This window comes from Nipponia nippon, unplaced genomic scaffold (genome assembly GCF_047370975.1).
Source record: "Nipponia nippon isolate SJK-2023a ecotype South Korea unplaced genomic scaffold, ASM4737097v1 scaffold_8, whole genome shotgun sequence".
NCBI classification, from domain to species: Eukaryota; Metazoa; Chordata; class Aves; order Pelecaniformes; family Threskiornithidae; genus Nipponia; species Nipponia nippon.
In genome coordinates this window covers 43,836,837-43,863,330 of record NW_028262402.1, presented here as the reverse complement: position 1 = coordinate 43,863,330, position 26,494 = coordinate 43,836,837, and the positions used below count along the sequence as shown (strand labels likewise).

Here is a 26,494-nt window from a genome sequence, read left to right as displayed (position 1 = left end):
TAAACGAGCCAACCAGGGGAGGTGCCTCACTGGACCTGCTGTTGAGGAACAGAGAGGGCCTGGTGGGTGATGTGGTGGTCGAAGGCTGTCTTCGTCTCAGTGACCATGAAATAAAAGAGTTTTGGATTCTTGGAGAAGTAAGGAAGGGGGTCAGCAAAACCACTACCCTGAACTTTAGAAGGGCAGACTTTGGATTGTTGAAGAGTCTGGTTAACAGAGTCCCTTGGGAGACAGTCCTGAAGGGCAAAGGTGTCCAGAAGGCTGGATGTTATTCAAGAAGGAAGTCTTAAAGGCGCAGGAGCAGGCTGTCCCCATGCGCCGAAAGACAAGCAGGCAGGGAAGAAGACCGGCCTGGCTGAACAGAGAGCCTTGGCTGGAACTCAGGAAAAAAAGGAGAGCCTACCACCTTTGGAAGAAGGGGCAGGCAACTCAGGAGGACTACAAGGATGTTGTGAGGTTATGCAGGGAGAAAATTAGAAAGGCAAAGGCCCAGCTAGAACTTAAACTGACCACTGCCGTTAAAGATAACAAAAAATGTTTTTATAAATATATCTGTGACAAAAGGAGGGCCAAGGAGAATCTCCCTCCTTTGTTGGATGCGAAGGGAAACATTGCCATGAAGGATGAGGAGAAGGCTGAGGTACTTAATGCCTTCTTTGCCTCAGCCTTTAATAGTCAGACTGGTCATCCTCAGGGTTTTCAGGCCCCTGAGCTGGGAGATGGAGATAAGATGCAGAATGAAGCCCCGGTTGTAGAAGAGGTGGCAGTCACTAACCTGCTCCACAAGTCTATGGGGCCAGATGGGATCCACCTGAGGATACCGAGGGAGCTGGCAAAGGTGCTCGCCAAGCCACTTTCCATCATTTATCAGCAGTCCTGGTCAACTGTCGAGGTCCCAGATGACTGGAAGTTAGCAAATGTGACACCCATCTACAAGAAGGGTTGGAAAGAGGATCCGGGGAACTACAGACATGTCAGCCTGACCTCAGTGCTGGGAAAGGTCATGGAGCAGATCATCTTCAGTGCCATTATGTGGCACATGCAGGAAAACTGGGGGATCAGGCTCAGCCAACATGGGTTTATGAAAACAAGGTCCTGCTTCACTAACCTGGTCTCCTTCTATGACAAGGTGACCCGCTTAGTGGATGAGGGGAAGGCTGTGGATGTTGTCTACTTGGACTTTAGTAAGGCCTTTGACACTGTCTCCCACAGCATTCTCCTGGAGAAGCTGGCTGCTCACGGCTTGGATAAGTGCACTGTGTGCTGGGTAAAAAACTGGCTGGACAGCCGAGCTCTGGGAGTAGTGGTAAATAGAGTCAAATCCAGTTGGCAGCCAGTCACGAGTGGTGTTCCCCAGGGCTCAGTACTGGGGCCGGTCCTGTTCAACATCTTCATTGATGATCTGGATGAGGGGATCGAGTGCACCCTCAGTAAGTTTGCAGATGACACAAAGCTGGGTGGAAGTATTGATTTGCTGGAGGGTAGGAAGGCCCTACAGAAGGACCTGGACAGGCTGGATCATTGGGCTGGGACCAACTGTATGAAATTCAGCAAGGCTAAGTGCTGGGTCCTGCACTTGGGTCACAACAACCCCATGCAACGCTATAGGCTTGGGGAGCAGTGGCTGGAGAACTGCCCAGCAGAAAAGGACCTGGGGGTGTTGGTTGACAGCCACCTGAACATGAGCCAGCAGTGTGACCAGGAGGCTGAGAAGGTCAATGGCATCATGGCTTGTATCAGGAATAGCATGGCCAGCAGGACTAGGGAGGTGATAGTGCCTCTGTACTCGGCACTGGTGAGGCCACACCTCGAGTACTGTGTTCAGTTTTGGGCCCCTCACTACAAGAAGGACATTGAGGTACTAGAGAGTGTCCAAAGAAGGGCAATGAAGCTAGTGAAGGGTCCAGAGCACAAGTGTTACGAGGAGCAGCCAAGGGAGCTGGGTTTGTTTAGTTTGGAGAAGAGGAGGCTGACGGGAGACCTTATTGCTCTCTACAGCTACCTGAAAGGAGGTTGTAGTGAGGAGGGTGTCGGTCTCTTCTTCCAAGTAACAAGTGGTAGGACAAGAGGAAACGGCCTCAAGCTGCGGCAGGGGAAGTTTAGGTTGGATATTAGGAAAAACTTCTTCACTGAAAGGGTAGTCAGGCACTGGAAGAGGCTTCCCAGGGAAGTGGTTGCGTCTCCATCCCTGCAGGTATTTAAAAGACGTGTAGACATGGTGCTTGAAGACATGGTTTAGTGGTGGACTTGGCAGTGCTAGGTTAATGGTTGGACTTGATGATCTTAAGGGTCTTTTCCAACCTTAAAGATTCTACGATTCTATGATTCTGTGATTTTCTTTATGTAACTTTATCACCAACCAGAACTCCCACAGCTTGAAATAAAATTTCCTAATTGAGTGTTACAAATTTTTTCCCTTCCCAAGTACAAACATGAAATCTGCTGCAAATGCTGCATATAAAACAGGATTTTTTCCCCATAGATCCTTTGCTCCCCCAATAAATTATCTAAAACTAGGCTAATATTGGGATTGGGCTGGGATTTATTTGGAATGATGGTGGGATTGTCTGAATGAAATAGGGTTTTCCATGCTGCTGCATATAATCTTGTGTCATCTTGTACAGACCTGCCTGTTGAGCAGTCTGTGGCATGGAACTGGTACTGTGTAGAGACTCACTGTCGTGGTTTAACCTCATCCAGCAAGTAAAAACCAAACAGCCTCCCGCTCACTCCTTCCCTGGTGGGATGGGGGAGAAAATCAGAAGAGTAAAGGTGAGAAAACTTGTGGCTTGAGATAAGAACAATTTAATAATTGAAATAAAATAAAGTAAAATAGTACTACTACTACTACTACTACTACTACTACTAGTATACAAAGCAAGTGATGCATGATGTAATTGCTTACCATCCGCCAACTGATGCCCAGCCCGTCCCTCAGCAGTGACCACTGCCCCCGGCCAACTCCCTCCAGTTTATATACTGAGCATGAGGTCATATGATATGGAATAGCCTTTCAGCCAGTCTGGGTCAGCTGTCCTGGCTGTTCCCCCTCTCAGCTTCCTGTGCACCTGGCAGAGCATGGGAAGCTGAGAAATCCTTGATTAGTCTAAGCACTGCTTAGCAACAACTAAAACATCAGTGTGTTATCAACATTATTCTCATCCTAAATCCAAAACACAGCGCTATACCAGCTACTAGGAAGAAAATTAACTCTATCCCACTTAAAACCAGGACACTGACACAGCTGTATCACTATGGTGGAGCTGGTAAAATGTACCTCAAGAAGAAACAGGAAAGAGATATTGAGAAGCTGAAGCACCCTAAAAAAATCTAAGAAGATCTAAGCAGTATCTCATTATATACTTGCAAAGAAGCAGTGGCAAGGGATAGCACTGAGCAGGTTTATGTCTAACATTTCAGAGACATGGTATTTTAAGTCTTCAATTAAGTCAGGCAAGTTAGAGGCACTAACAAACTATTGCAGGACATTGATGATTATTGTACTTGATGCACAAACATTGCATTTTTAAATAAAAAATAAATGAAAAAAAGTGAAATTACAAAAGAGATTTGGGGCTGGCTGAGTACATGATAAGATTGCAAACTGGGCAAAATTCTCAGACAGAAAGAAAAGAAACTCTTGGCTACTGAGAGAGCAAGCAGAGTTTGCAAAGCAGAAGAAGTCTCCCAGAGTTTGAAGAGGATGGAAAGATGAGGATGTTCTAACATTGCAGACAGCAGAGAAGTTGAGAAGGAAAAAGAGCCCACAAAATTCAGAGATTGTGGTGAACACCACATTCCTCCACGAACAACAAACTACAAACTATGGGGCAGGGGGGCATGGCATGGGGAAAAAAATCACCCTCAGGTTTTTCGCTATTGAAGTAATACACTACCAGTACAAACATGGTAACTCCAAGTAGTGAAGACAACTGATTTCACTAACTCAGCCATGAAACTCTTCAAGAGAACTGTCTAAGTACTTTTAAAGCAATATCAAAGTGTTTTCCCAGTAGGGAGAAAATGGAGGCACAAACATGAGTAATGATCACTTACATATGTTAAAGATGGATATATGTATAGAGGGATATACCCACAAAAATGTTTTGAATGAAGAAACCAAGCAAAATGAATTATAACCTTCGCTGCAGGAATTGGATATACACTTAAGAGGAAGATATATAATTAATGTAATTATTTTAAACTTCCAGTGTGCTTCTGGCAGAAAAAATAAATCACTGATTTTGAACGATACAATTTATTCCCATCCTGACAGTCTCAGTTCAGCTACATAGATTTAAAATTCCATAGGTCTCTTTTGTGTCAATGAATTGTCTCATGGGAGTATAACTAATATCTCTGTGGTTGTTCTTGCATTATTCCTGACTTGAACCAATTCTAATACATCACAATTCAGTTAAGCATTTTCATTTTGCAAAGTATCTGAAGGATACTTCTGTTCATGAACATGATCATTAGCAAACTAAAAGGTATTCTAATAAGAACTTCCCCTTTCTTTATATTCCTCTACAACTCTGTGGTTTGTAGTAAAAAACATACACCTCAGTAGCAAGACCTTTGTAATGCGTATTTGGAGCACAGATGAGTCTATCAATGATGAAGTCTCTAGGTTATTTTAGAATTTTTAAACACTCACTCCATTTACCAGGTACAACATCTGCCTGAACTAATCACATGCAACTATCAAACTAAGATTTTTCAGTTTTACACAACTCAAGGCACCATTTTGATCCCTTTTTCCTTTCCCAGCTGGCTGTATTTCCTTTGAAGCTGATGACTGACCCACAAATACACAGCTGGCATTTGTTCACTCTTTCCCAATATATGTATATTAGCTGGAACAATAGTTATAGTTCTGACTAGGCTTCTGGCCTACTGCTGGATGTTGGGAGACCATCTACAAATTTTCCAAGTGCTCAAATCTCACACCAGCAAATCTTTTAGTTCAAGAAACCCAGCAGAGCAATAGCTGTAATCTCTATCACTCTAAATATTTCTGTTTTCTATAGCTGTAAACCTAGTGGAAACGGAAGGTTCTATTACCCTGGCCAGTATAAAGGTGTGAAGTATAAACATTGTACCTGGGCATTGGTTTTCTTGCTTTCAAGTTATTTATGCTTTTATTTAAAGCTGAAAGAACATTTAAATTACGAACACCAACACATATAAGAATAATGCTATTAATGCATTGCATATCACTTTAGGTTATTTCCTTTGCAAATTAATGTTTTAATCTTTTCTGGAAAATTTCAAAGTATATCATAAATATTACTATTTGTTACATTCCTTCTTGTAGTAAATAATACATTCAAATATTTTTCACATTGAAAATTGGAGTTGCTTATCTATTTTATACAACTTTCATTGGTCTAAGTAAAAGCATTCTTCAAAATTATCTATTTCCATTTACAAACTTGTGTATATCAAATAAATTCAAATGTTTTATTGCTGTCTACAGTTTACTTAAACTTCGAATATTGAGTTTCATTCAAAACATATGTTTATTTTAATTCATATAATACCAGACCAAAAAAACCACAACTGTGTGTGTGGCAATGAAATAGTTTGAATATGGGAGTGCAGATTCCCAACTTTGTACAACATTAAAACTTACATTTGAACTGTGTTTCTCTCACCTAAATTAATACAAGAAAGAAACCCACAGTTGGGAATTTATATTTTCAAAAGGATCCTTGAACATCTAGTAAAAGATTAACAATCTTTTTTTTTAACATCTTTCAATCCCAAATCAAAATTTCTAGCTTTCTATAAGAAAACGAATTGTAAGCAATCACTTTTCTAAGTAAACCTAACTTGCAGCTACAATTTAGGAAAGAATCATGCTTACAGAATAGGAAAAAAGCAACCTGAACACTTGCACTTAAGAGTCTGACATTGCTGTAAATTGGTGAAGATCTCATTTCTGTCTAAAAACAAACTAAAATAAATTATAACTACTCAGGATAAAAAATAAACTAAAATTCCAGTTATATACTGCAATAATGCATATAATCAAATTCAAGTCGTGTGATCTCTCAGTGTTGTATTATTTAGGTACATGGTGGCTTTAATGGGCCAGTAACTTTAATTTCCTTTCACATACCTATTAATCAAACAAATGTTGCATTTTATAAAAGAAAATGTGAATAAGCATTTTCTTATACTAAAAGGAAACTTTTATAAAGGAAACTGTGGCCAAGGATAAGCAAAATAGACAGTATCAGGTAAGTCTGTTAAAACAACATGAACACCTGCCTTCCTTGAAAAAAGCCATAGAATTACACTGTTCTTCACTTTAATAAACATCTGTAGTGGACTGTGAAGCTGTTTTGGCTAGTGTGAGCTAAACTACTGTTCTGGAGTAATTATAAATCAGACATTTCCATATTTGTGTAGAAGCAGGGGAGGTAAAAAATGTTTTGGCAACACCGGTGGATTCCATAGCACTCTTTTTTTCTTTCTTTTTTAACAGCTACTCATAAGAGTTGAATAAGGCATGATGTAATTTATTTATTTATTTATTTATTTACTTACTTACTTATTGCATTTAGGGCATATGATTTGTCCATGAGGTATTTTAGCAGACACGTGTTCAATTTCTCCATGTGCAATACAGTGAAGTAAAGAAAGACATTTTAACTGTAGATGAATGATCATTGCAACCATTTAGGGTGCCTACCAGCCTAACTTCTGGTGCTTAGTAGCTTTTTCCCTTATAATCCCTGGATGGGTATTGTTTTTTTCCCTCTTTTTCACTAGTTTTTACCAACTTTTGTTGTGGTGGTAGTTGTCATTCTCATGAAAAGCCTTACTCTCTCTTAAACCAGCATTCTCTGATAAAATACTTTAAGAAACAACTGTGATCACCTTAAATTATCTACTTCTGCAGCTACTAAGTTTAGGCTCCTTTCTGACTTCCATAAGCTGTTGCAATTGTTAGAAGAGCCAAATCAGGGATCAGGAAAACCTCAGCTGTGTGGAACTGTTGGCAAATATTACTTTTAATGGGCCTTGATCACAGAGTAACTAAAAGCTTAATGTATCTGTACAAATTACTGTTTCATCCTGTCTTAGTCTTAAGACCTCTTGGTTTTGTGTCTTTTTTTTAACCATGACGAAGTTCAAACCCACACTGGAATTTTGGAAATATAATTCCATTTTGAATTACTGAAGTTCAAAAGCTACTGCTGTTATTACAATACATTTACTTATTACTGTGTATCAAGTCTTCTCTCTTGTCATTCATAAACACCCCCAAAACATAGTTCTAAACAGAAAAAAATGAAAAATGTTGGGTTCGTACTCATGGGGGACAAAAAAACTTTCTGACTATAGTTAGCATTCCTGGAAATAGGCATTTATAATGAAAATACTGCTAGAGCCTATCTGTAGTCATGCTGCAACCTGGACAATATTAGCAGGAGCATTATCCATGGGAGACACACAGCTTTATGCTCTAGAATACCCACAAACTAGCAAGGCATTTTCCACAATTTACTTTTATGAGCTTCAATTTCAAATTAATTTTACGGACTTAATGGTTTGGGAAATTATTATGGGAGACAATAATTTAGAGTTGACCTTTTCTGATCTACCTGTTATTTGATTGGTTTAGCTAGCAATGGCTTTAATTGAATTTGTCAGCGACAAAAATATGTGTGCTAACAGCTGTTGACTTACATTTTATAATTATTGTTATTACCTCAGATAAATATTTAAGCAGGCAAAGAAAGACTGGGAGTAGAACAAAGTCACCTACAGTAGCACAAAGGGAATGTCTCAATGGAGAAGTTGTAATAGTCACTGTTTCTTTAGAAATTGAATTCCGAATTAGCAGAAGTTGCAGTACATTTTGTCATTCAGTGAAAAAAACCACAACTTATATATCAGATGATGTGGGTAAATAATGACTAAACACTGTGTTATTTCCTTAGCCAGAGCTTCATAGAGTGATCAGAGAAATTACTTGAAAATTCAGGCTCAAATTCTGCAAATCCCGACTGCTGCTCACCAGCCCAAAAAAGCTCCAGACAAATACAGACTGTTTTTTTGTGCACAGCCTTGTTCTTTGTGCAATGCACTGTAGGAGTAACATCTATATTTTTTTTTTTTTAAAGACATAGTTTGAAACTCTCTAATTAAAATAGGATTAAGCAGCCAGACTGCTGAATTATGTAGAAAGACATTATATCAAAAGATGAAATTCATTTCCAAATAATTCCATTCTCATCTCTTAATATTAAAAAAAAATAGCAATTTTGCACTGATTTAGTGAGGAAGGAATTCTTGGGTTTTCTTTGTTTGCTTGTTTGTTTGTTTGTTTTTAAAGTATCTTAGTGTCACTAAATCATATGCCAAAGAGAGAAATCATGAAATGTGTCACTGTCTTCTAGTCTTAAAGAATTTCTGGAGAAAAAACAGCAATTTATTTCAAATGTACTACTTCTTTCACCCTATCTGACGAACCTTTTTGTAGTTCTTCTTTTAATGGTGTTCTGCCTAATTTCTTGCCATAGAACTAAAGGAAATGGTTCACATGTTCTATGTCATTGCTAAAAAACAAAAGAAAAACCTCTTTGAGGAAAGCGTATCACTTCTTATTAACTTAGGGGATTGAATGCATGTGAAATTATCTCTAATTCCAACTCACACAGCAAAATGAATTCAGGAGCAGGCCTTCTGCATTTCTAGATATGATTCTTTTTCTTATTGTCATTACTGGAGCTCTTCACTTTGGAACTTAATGAATAGTTTAAATGTGTTTATTGAGACAGAAAAGCACTGTATACTATTGGGAACATCTAATGCTGACTGTGTTTGGATAATGTGGGATTTATCAGAGGCATAAAAAAACCCTAAGTACTAATCAACCTATTTTCAAGGAAGCAGTTTAATGGTTGTACTAGTCTATATGAATGAATCATGTAAAGTGAGAAACAATGAATGAGAAAGATTTTAGAGCAAAAATGTACATCCAAAGACATTGATCTTTAATGTTTCTGAAATTACAAATCTTGTATTTTGCTTAATAGTTGCAATAAATCAGATAAACACATTTCATCCTGTGCAAAAAAAATAAGCTATTGTATTCCAGTTTCAGAACTGTCATCAGCCTTGATAACATCTCTGATATGCAATTTCTCCTAACTTAAGTAAAAAGCATTCTACTTGAGGGACATAGGATTATATGCTATTGCCTATAAAATAAAAGTTTATGTATGAAAAAAGATTTTGCTTTTGCTCTAAGCATCCGAGACATCTGCACTTTTTTTTTTTTTCCCCCAGCTAGTGGACAAATAAGTAAGATAATATCATATCTGAGATGATCTGTGCTGCTCATGGACATAATGTGCTGCTCATGGACATGCTGCTTGATGTCCAAGTGGAGATCAGTGATGAGTCGTGTTTATCAGGGGTCAGTATTGGGACAGGCACTGTTTAACATCTTTGTCGGTGACATGGACAGTGGGATTATGTGCACCCACAGCAAGTTTGCCAATGACACCAAGCTGTGTGGTGCAGTCAACACACTGGAGGGTAGGGATGCCATCCAGAGGGACCTGGACAGGCTGGAGAGGTGGGCCCCTGCAAACCTCATGAAATTCAACAAGGCCAAGTGCAAGGTCCTGCACATGGGCCAGGGCAATCCCAAGCACAAATACAGGCTGGGCAAAGAATGGATAGAGAGCAACCCTGAGGAGGACTTGGGGTGTTGGTTGATGAGAAACTTAACGTGAGCCGGCAATGTGAGCTTGCAGCCTGGAGAGCCAACCGTATCCTGGGCTGCATTAAAATACGCGTGACCAGCAGGTTGAGGGAAGTGATTCTGTCCCTCTACTCCGCTCTCGTGAGACCCTACCTGGAGTACTGGGTTCAGCTCTGGGGCCCCCAACATAGGAAGGACATGGACCTGTTGAAGCGAGTCCAGAGGAGGGCCATGAAGATGATCAGTGGGCTAGAGCACTCATCCTATGAGGACAGGCTGAGAGAGCTGGGGTTGTTCAGCCTGGAGAAGAGAAGGCTCCGGGGACACCTTATAGTAGCCTTCCAGTACCTGAAGGGGGCCTACAAGAAAGCTGGAGAGGGACTTTTTACAAGGCAGCATAGTGATAGGATAAGGGGTAATGGCTTTAAACTGAAAGAGAGTAGATTTAGATTAGATATCAGGAAGAAATTTTTCACTATGATGGTGGTGAGGCACTGGAACAGGTTGCCCAGAGAAGCTGTGGATGCCTCATCCCTGGAAGTGTTCAAGGCCAGGTTGGATGGGGCTTTGAGCAACCTGGTCTAATGGAAGGTGTCTCTGCCCATGGCAGGGGGGGTGGAACCAGATAATTTTTAAGACCCCTTCCAACTCAAATCATTCTATGATTCTATGATGCTACAGGAAATTTGTCAAAGGATTTTTTAAAGCATGAAGTATCACAAAGAGCAAAAGTTTAAAAGTAGTAGAAATCTGATCCTGTGATTAGAAAATACATTCAATAATCCAAGTAAAACGTTGAGACCATTATATTCTTTGCTGCAATTCTTATGCAAGCATTTTAGATGAATGTGAATTGTAAAAGGTTTTTAAGAAATTCAAAATTAAAAAGAATATTTACCTAATATATTTCCATGGTGCATTGTGCATTACAGTCTCTATAGTAAAACAGTACCTACTACATAGATATTTTCAAAACTCTCTATCAATAATGGACATATGATGAAAATTAGGAAACCACAGGTTTTAAAAACCTGTGCAGGAAGCCAGGTGTCATGATAGTATAACAACCTATTAGGGGCTTGTTTTACACCATGGCTGTGAAACTCATGACACAAGTCATATCATACATCACAGTAACACACTTCATACAAATCCCTTCTTTCTATATGATAGCATGTTGCTTATCAGAAACATATTTCCATTCACCCTAAAGAGAGACAGTAAATCTCAAAGTGTGTGAAGATAAACACTTTTAATAAATTACTTTTGCTAAGTACTTGATATTATTTTTTACCTGAAAACAGGTAAAACCAGACAAATCCACTATTCACCTCTTATGAATTCTAGTAGAATGTCAGTATGGTTTTCTCAGGGGATTCAGATACACTTTAGCAGCCCTGTAACAGTTACCTGCCTACTTTTAAGTAGGGAAAAAGATATTTTCATACTTACAAGCTGTCATCCATATTAGTGTAGGAGATCAGAATTGCAACCATGAATCAACTAAACTAAAGAAACTAAATATAGTTATTTATAACAGCAAAGGATGTTGAAAGCACAAAGCAAACAGACAAAGAAAAGTAAAGGATTTTTGCCTTTTTGGAATCTTGAATGTTAAGTCAATGGTTAAAATATTAAGTATGGCTTTTTCATGTGGTCTTCAGAAAAAAGTCAAATGTGAGGTATCCTTTTAACCTATACTTTCTGTCAGCTCAGAATAAATAAAATATGTGGTAGTCTTAGATGTGTTTTGAATGGTTTATGAAACAGAAAAGTTGATTAAATTTATCAAATACTCCCTAACATAAAGAGAGAAGAAATAATACACATTATTCTGCATGATAATATTTCAGAATTGTATATGCTACAGTATTCTAACACTGAAATCTATAAAACAAAGTCTAACAACTGCAGTAACACTGAACAGTTTTCATACTTTTCTATTATGAAATGACTGCCTCTGAAGTCCAAGTATGCATGTAGAACACAATCAATCAAAGTGATTATTTAGTAACATTTGTTTTTGGAAAGGAAGCCAATTGTCTTCCAGGATCTGACCATGAAATAATACAAAAGCAACATGAGTGAAAGTAACTACACAACTTTGTTCATTAGCTAAGAGTAGGTACCTCAATAGTTGCCGGTCTTTGAAGAATCAAAAGAACAATACTGAGTATTTGAGAAATAGTGAAAGTGCATTTGAATTCAAAATGGAAAAGATAAATGAAAAAAATCACATTGGATGCCTTGTGTTCAGAAGTCTGATATCTTATCTCATAACTTGCATAAAGTACAACAGATCTTCAACCCCTGCCTATTCTGGAGACACTAGCAACATCCTAGATCACACGGCAATCAGTTAGTCTTAGTTTAATGCATAAAGCCTACTTTTACCAACAGTAAACAGTTTCAAACTAAGACTAACTGTACTATTCTGTAAAAAGGAAATACATTACCAGTTATTAAAATGATATATATACACACAATAATCACCTTGATTTGGAAGGATGCTGATTTTACACTTACTTACATGTAATCACTGCTACTTTCAGATAATACAATAAATATTGTTGAGATAAGAATTATAATATAGATATGAAAAGATTAAAACCAGAACAAAACCCATTCAAATTTACTAAGGAAAATGATTTTGGCAAGTTAATCTCATTCAAAAATTTCATTTTTAAATGTTTCTAAAGTACGTCGTTCTCTACTAAGAACACACTGAGGGAGAATAAGCTTTTTCACTGCAAAGTTTTGGTCAGTTCTGCACAACACATCATGACTCAGATAAAAAGGTGTTTTCTGTGAGTAATGAATTACTTTTTAGGCATACACACCCCTCACGAGGCAATAAGGTCTCTCAAAACTGTACAAGGTCTTAAAATGGCCTTTGTGAAATAATATTTTTTTTTAATGATCCTAACATTTAGGAAAACCATTGAATACATTAACTTATTTTTGAATATGTGATTATAAGATACACATAAGACATTTACAAGGGAAGACTGGCATATATGTATAACAACATGTCACAATAAAAATTTTCTTTAAACAGTTCTGGTTCTCAATACAGTAATTTACAATAAGAGAGAAAGTGCTATTAATATGCCATAATTAGCCCACAGAACCTGTGTTGCATGAGTTCAGAATTACCTGGTTGTGAAAGGTAAAAATGTACTTGCAGGGCAGCAACATTTTCTTTCTTTCAGATTATATCATAACCTTCTCTGTTTTGTAACTATACAGATTACCTTTTGTGACTCATCTACTATGGTGAGCACACAGCTACTGGGAAATATTGAATTCTATTACATATTTCCTTCCACTTCTGTTTGCCGTGTATTGCGTATTTGGGAGCAATATCAATACGTATTTTGAAAAAAAAAATACAGATTAAGAATGGTTTTCACTTTTTTTACTGAAAATCATTTCTAATAGATCATTAAGAAGGAAAAACTCTGATACTCTCAACAGATGCGTTTTCAAAATGCCTAACTATTCTGTGAAGATTTGCTTTATTCATGTTTCTGTCCACAAAATCACAGCACTCCAGAAGAGCTAAGTTACTTGAAGCACCTCTAATTTTGGGGACAAAAATCTTTTCATTAATAATGTTTCTGTGCTGTACCAAGATTTTCTGCAGTTCCATTAGGGCTGCTTTACTAATCACTATTCCTTCAGTAGAAATGACTGCTTGACTTATGCTATTCTCACTTTCAATAAGGAAGGATATTTTTAGGAATTATATAGATTTTATCAAAAGAAGGAGGTTCTTTTTCTCCCTAATTTTAAACTTGATTAAGTGGTAAAGTGAATTTTGTACTGATGGTAAGTGACTAAATGAACCAGAATTTTTTAACCACAATTGCAATACTACCTTGGAGGCGGGGGGGATTTCACTTTTTCACAGGGCGCCTCATCAGTTTTGAGCCACAAGACTTGCTTTTTGACTTGAGGTACAATTGACTCTGCATAGGCGTCTGGGCTTTGACCCTGCTGTTGTGATTGCAAGATGTGAACTATTGTCATAACATGCAATTGTTTTGTAACGTAGTTCTTTATCCTCGGCATTTGAACTCACTCCACCATCACATTTCAGGGAGCCAAACAACTGTCAAGCTAAAAGAATGTTCAAACTCAACCAGTCTAAACTAGCTTCAGAAATATGGCCTAGAGGTTAAAGCTTTAATATTCTAATTTTAGCTTGCCAAGCTATTGAACTGACAGTTAGTGCTAAGAATTTTAATACATTAATTTAATTCTCATGTATTCTTATTAATAATATGAAGTTAATAAAAAAAAGCTTTAATAATTGCCTTCTTTGTCTCTATGATCACAAAAAGTAAAATATTGCATCTTATTTGCCTATATGTACATTTTCCATCTTTTTCATAAACCACGACAAATTAATTCTGAATAACGAGGACCTATTGTCTCCTCTTGGATATTTCTTAATTATCATTGAAAGTGCCGCAGGCATATCCCTGTTCATCCAAGTTTACACATGGAATCTGAGATACAGTGAAGTCTGAGGGATATGCTTTACATTTCTGCACTACCAAACTGTCACCCTTAAGAAGAATTGCATGTTGACATTTTCAGGGCTGAAAGTAAGCTCACCAAGCAGAGAAAAACAAAGCACTGAATTTCTCATTAAAAGAAATTGGTACATAACACAAGCAACCTCTGTTCAAATTTGAATAGGCTTTTTTTATTATTATGAAATTTTGCTAAATTAACTTCCGTAAGAGAGAAAGTTTGCACAATTTGGATTTATTTTTTCCACAACATCGGAAAGAGAAAATATATGGAAGTTGAAAATTGTATATCATGGTATTTCTGACATAGATCCAGAATTTTAAAACTGATATAAATATTAAATGACTCAAATGTTGGTATAAGTTGAGTCTTTTTTTTTTTTCCATTTTTTATTTCCCATTGGCTTTTCATTGGTCTTGATTCCTTCAAGGAAATTCCTTACATTTGACAAGGTGATAGGATTTCACCCTAGGAAATTATAAAAAAATATCTTTATTCAAGGTTTGTAATTTTAAAAAAATTGGCAACTAACTGAAGTGAAACAAGGCTTCTTTAACTGTGAAATATCAATATTAATACTAACTTCATATTTAGTTAAAAAAGACACTACTGCAAGAGAAGCCAGAAATAAATTAGATTTGCATTTATAGATTTTACTTTAAGAATGTGAATTTGTTCTGAGAAGATGTTTATTAATTTGAGTAAAATACATTACTGCATGGAAACTATTTGTACTTTTACAGTAAGAATAACCAAGTCAAGAGGGTAATTTTATTACTTCCAATAAAAGTAACATATTTTAGCTAACTAAATTAAATAAAAGGATGACCAAATGACATGATTTAGATAACACTTTAATCTGTTACTGATTTGTAAAGGCAAGAAAAAAAAAATCCTCCAAAAGGAAACTTTGTATCAAAATGGAATTTTGTTGTTAGTATTCAATCAAAGAAATAGACACTCCTTGTTTGAAATCACTTCTGCTTTTAGACCAAGATTTAGTAGGTGACAGTATACTTCAATGATATCACAAAAAAAGAGTCACTCAGAAGACTGATCAGAACAAATAGCTGCATCGTTTAAAAATTAATGGACCATGGACTGGGTGATCTTTATATATTGTTTACTTTGTAAATTCTCCATTTATCAACAAGCCTAGAACAAAGCAAAGAATAAGAATCTATGCAGTGGTCCTAACTCTGCAATTGATGTACATCATATAATGACCATTTCTATGTCCATAGAAAATGAAATAGCATACAACTTTGTTCATCTCAGTATCTAGTCCTTTGAAAGTTTTTCTTGTACTCATTAAATTCTGGAACATTAATTTTTTTTCATATAACAAGGATGTATAATTGGAGTTGTGAAACTATGCTTCTAGTTTTATTAACAGATGGATAGAAATATGGAAAAATATCACAAAGTGGTATCTAAATTAACAAAAGCCATATGACTTCTCATTGAAAGATGATTTGTATTTCTTAGCACTCAAGCTCCAGCAGTAACATAAATGTTCAGTTTATAACAAAAAAAAAAAAAAAAGAAAAAAGAATGAGCATGGTTTATTAAGGCTGACTGGCCAAGCAGCTGGAGGTCAGAAATATTGAAAGCCACCAGTCATGATTCTCTGAACTGTGACTTACAGGCATTGGACCCTTCATTACTGAGAACTGTTCTAACACCTAGAAATATGTGACCATCACTCCTGTTGTCTCCACTCAGGGTCTAAAAGTAAAAGTTAAAAATAAACTTATTTCAGATACAAATTCCTGGCCAGGGACTGTTACATAAGAGTTACGAGAGTGTTGTTAAGATCAACAGAAGTCATGAAGTAATTTATTAGAACTTCATAAAAGTTGCTGGTCCAGGGAACATTGACAGGACAAAGTCACCTCTTCAATCTAGCAGCCCTCCCTGCAGTCAGGAAAAGAAAGGCCTTTACAAATTTTTCATACTGGGGTGGGAGAGGGGAGGGAAAATTCTGGAAAAAGACTGACAAATAGTTGACAAATAGATCACTGAAATTTGAAAAGCTGACAGTATCAAACATTGTTGGGTGACTCATGCTCTACCACACTGACTACAGTAATCACCCAGATTTCCAGATTTATAGGAACCTAGGATTTCTGGAAAATAGGCACTGAGCATGTATGAATCAACTGCTCTGTTCTTATGATATAAAGTTGATCTGTAAATACAGAACAAATCTGATACCTCTGTCATTCAGACTGTCTACATATGAAATCAATCGTAGAGTTACAATTTTAGGAATTTGCCAAGAGAGCCAGGAAGACATTTCTCAAGTTTTGTCACACAGACACAACACTGAAGGATATTGTTTTAGCAGTTAAATCTGAAGTGACAATTTAGCTGATCAAAGCAATAGATCTACACCAACTTACCACCTCACCACAATGTCCTCACAGAACAATCAATGGCTGGAGGATTAAAAAGTGTAAGACTCTTCAAGATTTCCCTGAAAGAGAAAATAAAATATGTTTTATTTGCATTTCTACAGTAACACCAATAAATTCTGAAGGGTTCAAGAGAGAGAAAAACTTAGTACACTGACAATAAATAACTTCTGCAAACTGCTATCATTGAAAGGCAGCAAAACAAAGTGGAATTTCTAGAGTAACTCCAATGTAAAACAATCTAGATCATAAATGGTCATATATCAAATTATTTGAATCAGATATATTCTGATCAAAGTGTTCATGAAACAACTGTGCTTTCAACCACATTGTCTTAATTATAAACACTTTCTTGCTACATCACTATGCTAGACCAACTCTTTTTCAGTATACTATTTTTAGTGCAAAAATGTAGTTTTATAACTGAATTTATGCTATTAGCTCATTAAGTACACCAGAGGTATTACCAAACCTGCAGTACTTGTACAGGCAGTATGTTAATCAGTAAATTACCTTAACAGTTTATTAAAACAGAACTGTAGCCTTGCCAATAGTAAAGATATCACAAAAGTTCACATATCACAAACCATTGTCAATCTCTACCATATGGATGTCCATTTTAACTCACTTATTTAACTCTTTCACTAGAAATCAGGCTTATAGAAGTTCTATACACTACTCAAGCCAAAACTGATGAGTGTCAAGCACACACTGAATACAAGAGTCATCTTCGCAGCATGTATTTGAATGTCACTGTAGGAAGATACAGTTAAAAAGCACCTTTCCTTTCAGTTGTGCATATCTTCATACTTTGCTTTTGGATGGGTCTAATTATCCCCTAGCTCCATACTGGTCTGATTTCATAGCATTTGTAGCTTGGGAGGAAAATATAATTGCTTTTGTGACAATAGCATTTTTATCATGCAAAGATATTCCTTTCTAAACTGACTTTTTTTTTTTTTTCTCTTCTTCATCTTATTCACACCTTCTTCCCTTTCTTCTTTTGTGGAATACATTGGCCTGTTGACCCTTCAGGCAAATAGCCTATTTTGGCCGCCAAATACTCTTAGGTTATTTCATCACATGCAAATAATCTAGACAAATAGTGGTCTATCTTTTTTTCCAAAATAAAAGATTTTTTGTGGGGAAAAAAAGCAAATCAAAAAACCCCAAACCCCAACTGTTTTCTCATTATTGTATTAAGCACGAAATTTCTGCTTTTTGGTGGGGCTGAGGTTGGTATTTTCATGCTGTATTAATTTGTTTATTCCTTCACCTGTGCCATCATCATAGGCCCTCTTCTCTATAACATGATGATTTTGTCCTTTCTCCCTTCTTGTTTTCTAGCTCTAACTTGCCTACTTGTCTTTTCAAGTATTCATATTTCCCTTCTTGAATTTTATGTACCACAATACTTCTCATGCTCCCACCTTCCTACAGTCTTCCATAAATATCCAATTGCTCCATTTTTTCATTCTTGCCTCTTTTAGTGAATAACAGGTGGCTTAGCCTGACCAGAGATACTCCACTTTCCTTCTCATCCTTCTTGTACTATCCTCTATGGGCCTTGATAACATCTTCACTTTCAGTACTTCCTTTTCCCTTCTTTTGTCTGTGGAATACAGGTTCCACTTAAAACACAGTCATGAACTAAACAACAAAAGTAGCAGATTTGGGTCTTTATGCTGCTAGTCTGCAGGTCTTGTAGACTTTATCCTGCCAGACTCCTAAAAAAAACCCTCCAATAATGTAACTGAAACATATTGTTGTGAAGTCAGTGAGAAGAGCTTTCAGTGGTCAAATGTCCTGGCATCTGGTATTTATGTTTAATGTCACAGCACAGGTTTCACAATGTAAAAGAACAAACATGGGCAAAAGTGCTCTCCTTTTAGAAACAAAAGTGCAAAACTTAACACTTTAAAACAAAAGTTTAAAAACAAAGTGCAATTTTGCACAGACGACAAAAAACGAACCGCCTTTGAATGTCACTTCCATTCTTTCTTTTCTGTTGGGTGAAAGCAAACTCTTGTTCTTGACATGTATTTGTAAACTAGTCTTGACAAAATACAAACACTTTGTTTTTTTCACTCCACTCAGTCAGTGAGGAGCACAGCAGTGGCAATGGTAAGTTCCACACCTGAGCACATGTTGAGGAGGAAAGCGGGCTCCCAGAGCCCAGGAAACCCGTGGACGTGCAGAGAGACCCGCCAGGAGCCGGCAGCTCTCGAGAGCCAAGGTGACGCGGCAGAAGCATTGCCAGGAGCAACTGGGGGAGATTTAAATGGTCCCTAGGGAGTCCGATGACCAGGTGCATGGCGAACAGGATGGGCAAATAGGCCGTGGCGCAGCACGTCAGCCAGGGTGTGGCATGGCGTGGCACAGCAGTTCGCGCAGCAGTTCACATGGGAAGGGCCCTGCCACTTCAAACGGAAGCTGCAACCCTCCTATAAGGAGCTGAGAACAGCAGGAGCCATGGTATCCACCCGGCAAAAAGCTGTGCTCTCAGGGTTCCTCACAACCCCTCCAGCTGCAAGAGCTGACGCAGCCACCCAAACAGGGCCTTCAGGGTACCATGCAGCCGTCCAGGTCCCAGGTTGCAGGGAGTGCCTGAGTTTCAGGTCAGTATCAGATGGCAGCAGTGAGTTCAACTGTGAGAGATGTGCCCAAGTAAAGGAGCTGCTCAGCCTGGTGATGGAGCTTTGAGAGGAGGTGTCCAGGATGAGGAGTATCAGGGAATCAGAGAAGGAGATTGACTGGTGGAATCGTACTCTACCATCCCTGAGACAGATGTGCCAGCTGACCGCGGCACAAGAGGCAAAGGACCCCCTACCCTCTCGTCACCAGGAAGAAGGAGGAGACCGAAGAGGTGGGCAAGAATGGAAGCAGGTTACTGCTGGGGGCGGCAGGAAAATCAGCTCTCAGCCTGCCTCACCTTCCCAGGTGCCCATACACAACAGGTATGAGGCCCTGGGCTCGGAAGGGCAGACAAGTGATGATGTGGACACAGGTCCTTCTGGGGTGGAGGGGTCATCTAGGCAGCCTGCCCCCTGCACACAACTACTCACATTAAGAAAAAAAGAAGGGTAGTTGTCAGGTAGTTGTCCCCCTTCTGAGGGGAACAAAGGGTCCCATATGCCGACCAGACGCAACCCACAGGGAAGTCTGCTGCCTCCCTGGGACCAGGGTAAGAGATGTCACCAGAAAACTCCCTAGCCGGGTAAGGTCCTCAGACTATTACCCGCTATTAGTTCTTCATGTCGGCAGCAAAGAGGTATCAAAGAGAAGTCCTAAGGCAATCAAAAGGGATTTCAGAGCCTTGGGGTGGTTCGTTGAAGGATCAGGTGCTCAGGTGGTGTTCTCCTCAATCCTTCCAGTAGCATGGAAGAATATTGAATGGAACAGGCAGACCCAGCTGATCAACACGTGGCTCCGAGGCTGTTGTCATCGGCAGAACTTTGGGTTCTTCAATCATGGGACAGTCTATTCATCCCCAGGCCTAATGACATCTGATGGGATGCACCTCTCTCAGAAGGGGAAAAGGGTTTTTGCTCAGGAGCTAGCAGGGCTGATTGATGGAGCTTTAAACTAGATTGGAAGGGGGAAAGGGACAATATCAGGCTAGTCAGTGATGAGCAATGGCATGGCATGCCACAGTTTGAGGAGCTGCGTGCTAGTGAGATTCCTCAGACTGCTCCACGAGGCAACAAGTACAATGAACTACACTTGAAGTGTTTCTACACAAATGTGCGCAGCATGAGGAACAAGCAAGAGGAGCTAGATGCCTTGGCCCAATCTCAGAGATACAATGTCATAGGCGTAAGTGAAACCTGGTGGGATGAGTCCTGTGACTGGTGTGCCACGATGGATGGTTAAGAGGCTCTTCAGGAGGGATAGGCAGGGCAGGCAAGGTGGCGGGGTGGCATTGTATGTAATGGAGGGGCTGGAATGCATGGAGCTAGCAGTTGTCGATGGCACAGTTGAGAGCCTCTGGGTAAGGATTAAGGGACAGACAAATAAAGCAGATGTCGTCGTGGGAGTCTACTATAGGCCACCCAGCCAGGATGACGACACGGATGAGTTATTCTTTAAGGAACTATTGGATGCTTATAAGTCATCTGTCCTTGTCCTTATGCGGGACTTCAACTTGCCAGATGTCAACTGGGAATACCACACAGCTAGTACAAACAGGTCCAGAAGATTCCTAAACCATCTGGATGATAACTTCTTGGTACAGGTACTAAGGGAACTGACCAGGAAAGGTGCCTTCCTTGACTTGCTGCTTATTAACAGAAAGGGTCTCGTGGGTGAAGTGGCGATTGGTGGCTGCCTTGGCCACAGCAACCACGAAGCAGTCAAGTTTAAAATCTATGGTAACAGGAGGAAAACTGCCAGCAGGACCTCAACTCTGGATATGGGGAAAGCTGACTTCAGGCTGCTCAGGGAACTACTTAGTAAGCTCCCCTGGGAAAAAGCTTTTGAAGGTGCTGGGGTCCATCAGTGCTGGTCACTTTTTAAGTACCACCTCCTAAGAGCACAGGAGCAGGCAATTCCAAAATGTTGGAAGTCAAGCAGGTGAGGTAGAAGGCCGGCTTGGCTGAGTAGGGATCTTATGCTAGAACTAAGATGAAAAAAGAAAATGTATAAGCAGTGGAAGCAAGGTCAGGTAACATGGGAGGACTATAGGGATGCTGTTCACCACTTAGGGAGGAAATACGCGTGGCCAAAGCTCAACTAGAGCTGAAGCTGGCCATACTGTGAAGGACAATAAAAAGGGCTTTTTAAAATATATAAATAGCAAAAGGCAGGCCAGAAATAACATTGGCCCGTTACTTGATGAGCATGGTCATCTCACAAACAGGGACACAGACAAAGCAGAGACGTTTAATGATTTCTTCACCTCAGTCTTCAACACCAATGATGGGCTCTGGGACGCCCTGGGCTAGAGAACCATGACTGCGAGAAAGACAAACTCCCAACCAGTCCCAAATTTGTGCACGATTTTCTGCTCTAGCTGGGTCCCTATAAGGCAATGGGGCCCAATGGGATTCATCTGAGGGTACTTAAAGAGCTGGCTGATGTCATAGCAAGACGTCTCTCAATGATTTTTCAATGCTCTTGGGAACCTGGAGAGGTCCCAGTTGACTGGAAGCTGGAAAACATTGTCCCAGTCTTCAAGAAGGGCAACAGGGATGACCCCGGTAACTACAGGCCTGTCAGTCTCACCTCTGTGCCTGGCAAAATTATGGAGAAGATTATTCTGGGAGTTAGTGAAAAACACCTGAAAGACAATGCAGTCATTGGTCCCAGCCAGCATGGATTCACGAGGGGAAAGTCCTGCTTAACAAACTTAATTTCCTTCTATGACAAGGTTACCCACCTAGTTGACCAAGGGAAGCAAGTCAATGTAATCTCTTCAGATTTCAGTAAAACTTTCGGTACTGTCTCTCACAGTATCCTCCTGGACAAAATGTCCAGCATACAGCTGCATAAACACATAATGCAGTGGGTGAGCAATTGGCTGATGGGTCAGGCTCAAATGGTTATAGTAAATGGAGTTACACTGGGCTGGCGACCAGTCACTAGTGGGGTTCCGCAGGGATCCATCTTGGGCCCAGTACTCTCCAATGTCTTCATAAACGACTTGGATGCAGGACTTGAAGGTTTGCTATCAAAGTTTGCCGATGATACAAAATTGGGAGGAGCCATTGACACTCTCGAGGGCAGAGAGGCCCTGCAGAGAGATCTGGACAAATTAGAGAGCTGGACAATCACCAAACATATCAAGTTGAAGAAGGGCAAGTGCCGGATTTTGCACCTGGGACAGGGCAACCCTGGATGTACATATAGACTGGGGAACAAGAGGCTGGAGAGCAGCCCTGCGGTGAGGGATCTGGGGGTTCTGGTTGATGGCAAGTTGAACATGAGCCCACAGTGTGCCCTCGCAGCCAGGAGAGCCAACCGTGTCCTGGGGTGCATCGAGCACTATATTGCTAGCCAGTCGAGGGAGGTGATTGTCCCGCCCTACTCTGCACTGGTGCGGCCTCATCTTGAGTACTGTGTGCAGATTTGGGTGCCACAGTACAAAAAGGATACGAAGCTACTAGAGAGTGTCTAGAGGAGAGGCACAAAGATGGTAAAGGGTTTAGAGGGGAAGCTGTATGAGGGGCAGCTGAAGTCACTTGGTCTGTTCAGCCTGGAGAAGAGGAGACTGAGGGGAGACCTCATCATGGTCTCCAGCTTCCTCACAAGGGGAAGAGGAGAGGCAGGCGCTGATCTCCTTAATGACCAATGATAGGACCCGAGGGAATGGCAGGAAGATATGCCAGAGGAGGTTAGGTTGGACATTAGGAAAAGGTTCTTCACCCAGAGGGTAGTGGAGCACTGGAACAGGCTCTCCTGGGAGGCAGTCACGGCGCCAAGCCTGACAACATTCAAGAAGCATTTGGAAAACACCCTCAGACATATGGTGTGATTTTTGGGGTTGTCCTATGCAGGGACAGGAGTTGGATTGGATGATCCTTGTGGGTCCCTTCCAACTCAAGACATTCTATGATTCTATGATATATTGTGACAGTAAGAATGAGGTAATAATGCAGATGCACAAAGACTGTCACCTTTTTAGTCTTTTGATCCCCTCTTACATACAGTGGACATTCAACACACTTTCTAAATGTGCATGATGTCCACAAAGAAGTTAAAAGACAAGCAATAATAAGAAAGACATGTTTTCTGTTACCCCAAAATAACTGCCACTGCCAGGTATTTTGTAGTCTCAAGTACTTTCTGTCATTTCGTTGAATATGATTGTTCTCTGCAACGCTTTTCATATTCAAGGATCATATCCTGCAAACTCAAGACCAGTCCATCCCAACAAGCAGGAAGTCAGGCAAAAATGCCAGGGGCCCTACATGGGTGAACAAGGCACTCTTGGAAAAGCTGAAACATAAAAAGGGAGTATATGAAAGGTGGAAACAGGGACCCGTAACCTGGGAGGAATACAGAGATGCTGTCTAAGCATGGAGAGATGCAGGTAGGAAAATCAAAGACAGGAACAGAAAGACAGTCCCCCCTGGTGAGGGCTGTCAAAAGCAACAAGAAAGGCCTCTATATCAATTAATAAAGGAAGACTAGGGAAAATGTGGATCCACTGCTGAATGTGGCAGGGGCCTTGATGATACAGGGCATGCAAAAGGCGGAGGTATACTGAATGCCCTCTTTGACTTGGTCTTAACTAGTAAGACCACCCTTCAGGAATCCCAGAGACCAGGGGAAAAGTTTGGTGCTACAGGCCCATCAGGCCTTACCTCCATCCCTGAGAAGGGGATGGAGCAGCTAATCCTGGAGCTATTTCCAGGCAGTTGATCGACAAGAAAAACACCAGGAGCAGTCAGTGTGGATTCACCAAGGGGGAGTCATGCTTGACCAACCTGATAGCCTTTTACGGTGAAATGACAGGCTTGGTAGATGAGGAGAGAGTGATGGATATTGCCTACCTAGCCTTCCATATGGCTTTTGACACTGTCCGCAGTAACACCCTCACAGAGACAATGTGGCTAGATGAGCAGACAGTGAGGTCGATTGAAGACAGGCTAAACGGCTGAGTTCAGAGCATATTGATCAGCAATACAAAGTCTACTTGGAGGCCAGTAAATAGCTGTGTGCCCCAGGGGTCAATACTAGGTAATACTACGTTCAGTGCCTCCATTAATGATCTAGAGGATAGGGCAGAGTGTAGCTTCAGCAGTTTTGCAGATGACACAGAACTGGGAGGGGTGGCTGATACACCAGAGGTTTGTGCTGCCATCCAAAGGGACCTTGACAGGCTGGAGAAATGGGCTGACAGCAACCTCATGAAGTTTAACAAGTGGAAGTGGAAAGCACCATTGAACAAATGGCCCTGGGGATACTTGTGGACACCAAGCTGAACATGAGCCAGCAATATGCATTTGCCACAAAGACAGCCAAAATCTTCCTGGGCTGCAGTAGGAGTGTTGCCAGCAGGTCAAGGGAGGTGATCCCTCCCTTTTATTCAGCCCTGGTGAGGCCACACCTGGAGGTGGCACTATCACCTCCCTAGTCCTGCTGGCCACACTATTCCTGATACAAGCCAGGATGCCATTGACCTTCTCAGCCTCCTGGTCACACTGCTGGCTCATGTTCAGGCAGCTGTCAACCAACACCCCCAGGTCCTTTTCTGCCAGGCAGCTCTCCAGCCACTCTTCCCCCAGCCTGTAGCGTTGCATGGGGTTGTTGTGACCCAAGTGCAGGACCCAGCACTTAGCCTTGCTGAATTTCATACAGTTGGTCCCAGCCCAATGATCCAGCCTGTCCAGGTCCTTCTGTAGGGCCTTCCTACCCTCCAGCAGATCAACACTTTCACCCAACTTGGTGTCATCTGCAAACTTACTGAGGGTGCACTCAATCCCCTCATCCAGATCATCGATAAAGATATTGAACAGGACCGGCCCCAGTACTGAGCCCTGGGGAACACCACTCGTGACCAGCTGCCAGCTGGATTTGACTCCATTCACCACCACTCTCTGGGCTCGGCCACCCAGCACAGAGTGCACTTATCCAAGCTGTGAAACTCATCAATGTAAATAAATACCTGAAGGGAAGGTGCAAAGAAGATGGAGTCAGGCTCCTTTCTTTGGTGTCTGATAACAGGACAATAGGCAATGGGAACAAGGAAACACAGAAGGGCCTGTCTGAACATCAGGAAACAGCTTTTTACTGTGCAGGTGCCTGAACACTGGAGCAGTTTGCCCAGAAATGGCTCTGGAATCTCCATCCTTGGAAATATTAAAAAGCCATCTGGACATGGTCCTGGGCAACCTGCTCTAAGTAGCTCTGCTTGAGCAGGGAGGTTGGTCCAGATCCATCCTCAACCATTCTGTGATTCCATGATGTTTTATTCATGGCACTTAGAGTTTGTGTTTTTTTCCACGCATCTAGGCAGGCTGTGATTGATAACCACCTTCCACCTTTTTCTGTATCTCACTGGTGACATTCAGAACCCACAATATTCCTAATGATTCAGGAAATAGTAAAAGGCAAGTAAATAGCAACAAATAGCAAATAGCGATCAAGAATGTTTTGCCCTAAAAACTCTCTTCCCCTAAACTTTAGGGAAAACTATTTTTGTCATAATACAATAGCAGTTTCAGAGAATTTTTTTTTCTAAATGCACTGCACATGCCATGAAAAAAGGTTATTTCCTGAAAGAGAAAATAGTTCAAGAAAATGCCCACACAGTGTAAATGGCATGGCTTTAAAATGGTCTTTTTCTCCTGGATTTAAATTTAAGCATGATTTAGGCATTTATGACCTCCAAGTACCCAAGCACGTAGAGACATAAAAATCTTATCACCAAGATTCCTGAATATTCATGGAAGGTACAATACAGCCCTGACCCAAACCCCACTGAAATCAACAGGAATCTTCCAGCATACGATTAGGCTTTGGCCTGGCCTTCCAGACTGCCAATGAAGCACACGAGTGAAAACCGAAGAGTATCACCATAGACTAAGAACTCTCAATTGTATCTGAGCTAGTCACAACTTAATGAAACAAAAAATGTTTCTGCAAATTTCAGGATCTTAAAATCTGATTTCTCTCTTTTCACAACAGCAAAATAAATTGTGAGGTATTTTGGTCAAACTAAATCTGGATTTTTCAGTGGAAAATCTCACCCAGATCTACTGCAAAACAGAAAGAAAATGAGATTACGCAGAAATTCTACATGTTGCAAATTTAGAAGTGTTAGAACACTGTAAAGGAGTATGGACTGGAAAGCTTCTGACCGTGT

The 26,494-nt window shown here is 40.3% G+C and overlaps 1 protein-coding gene across 14 annotated transcripts in view; it reads right to left on the bottom strand.

Annotated features, from left to right (window-relative positions):
• The window catches only part of PTPRD (protein tyrosine phosphatase receptor type D), a 1,305,401-nt gene that overhangs the window by 1,009,532 nt on the left and 269,375 nt on the right, over nt 1-26,494 (bottom strand). For all 14 annotated transcript variants that reach the window (XM_087741431.1, XM_087741446.1, XM_087741430.1 and 11 more), the window contains one exon: nt 16,675-16,748. The gene's annotated coding sequence lies outside the window, so the exon portion shown is untranslated. The remainder of the gene's footprint in view (nt 1-16,674; nt 16,749-26,494) is intronic.